The sequence below is a fragment of the Echinops telfairi genome, unplaced genomic scaffold (genome assembly GCF_000313985.2).
Source record: "Echinops telfairi isolate 266 unplaced genomic scaffold, ASM31398v2 ScPeMD7_7468;HRSCAF=8506_0, whole genome shotgun sequence".
Classification (NCBI taxonomy): domain Eukaryota; kingdom Metazoa; phylum Chordata; class Mammalia; order Afrosoricida; family Tenrecidae; genus Echinops; species Echinops telfairi.
In genome coordinates, this window is record NW_022111369.1 from 47,086,993 (window position 1) to 47,087,968 (window position 976).

General features: G+C 39.1%; 1 long non-coding RNA gene across 1 annotated transcript in view; it reads right to left on the bottom strand.

Annotated features, from left to right (window-relative positions):
• Positions 1 to 668, bottom strand: part of LOC123520964 — a 2,881-nt gene extending 2,213 nt beyond the window's left edge. Inside the window, exon 1 of the long non-coding RNA XR_006679475.1 lies at positions 313 to 668. This is a non-coding gene — a long non-coding RNA (uncharacterized LOC123520964). The remainder of the gene's footprint in view (positions 1 to 312) is intronic.
• Positions 669 to 976: the final 308 nt, after the last annotated feature.

The window sequence follows — 976 nt, forward strand, 5'->3', positions numbered from 1 at the left end:
TTGAAATGTCTATGTTAAGAATTCCACATTAATAAAAATACACAAAAAAACCCTTTGCTATGAAGTCAATTCTGACTCAAGGCAATCCCATGTGTTACAGAGTATCTGTAACGCCTTAAGAATTTCTTAGCTTTAATCATTACTGAAATCTGTCATGAGCCTTTATTCAACTGCTAAATGGATTTGAACTACCAATCTTCCAGTTAGTAGACAATTACCATCTGGGCACTTGGGATCCAGGGATCTACTAATTCTTCAATAGCTGTAAATCCAACAAGAAAAAAAAACTAGCCAAAATACAAAATTACTTACGCATTTTGGAAGCCATACTCTCCAATTTTGTTAAAAAGGTCACAGTTTTTTTTGACTAACTTCTGGGGCTCTTCGATAAGAGGTTTCATTTCCTCCAACTGCAACATAGAATAATTAAATGTATTTGATTCTGCTGAGGATGAGATGCAGGTCACTATTCACACTCTAGGAAGAATGACATCCTCCTCGCTTTCAGCCAATACCTAGCCAGGCCAAGTCAACCCAGAGTTTATTCCAACCCATAGAGATCCTGTAGGGCTGAGCAAAACTTATCCTTGGCATTTCCGAGACTGTAATCTTATGGGAATAGACAGTCTTTTCTCCCTCCCACAGAGCAGCTGGAGGCTTTGAGCCATTGACCTTGAGGTTAGCAGTCCACCGCTTCAACCATTATGCCACCAGGTCTCCTTTCCCAACCAGTGCTACCTCAAACAGATGTTGATGTCAAAACTATCACATTCTATTCGAGCTCTTTATTTTAAGTGCTGGGACTGTGAGTGTGAGTGCTTACAAATACTATCCAGGTTCTGGAGTTCACATTGCCATTTGAGTCAGATCACCTGACTCATTTTCCAATTGTGTAGGTTTAATTACCATATCTAAGCTTCAGAAACCTCATCTATCAAAAAGAGATGACACTGGTGAATAAACTGAACTGAAGAAA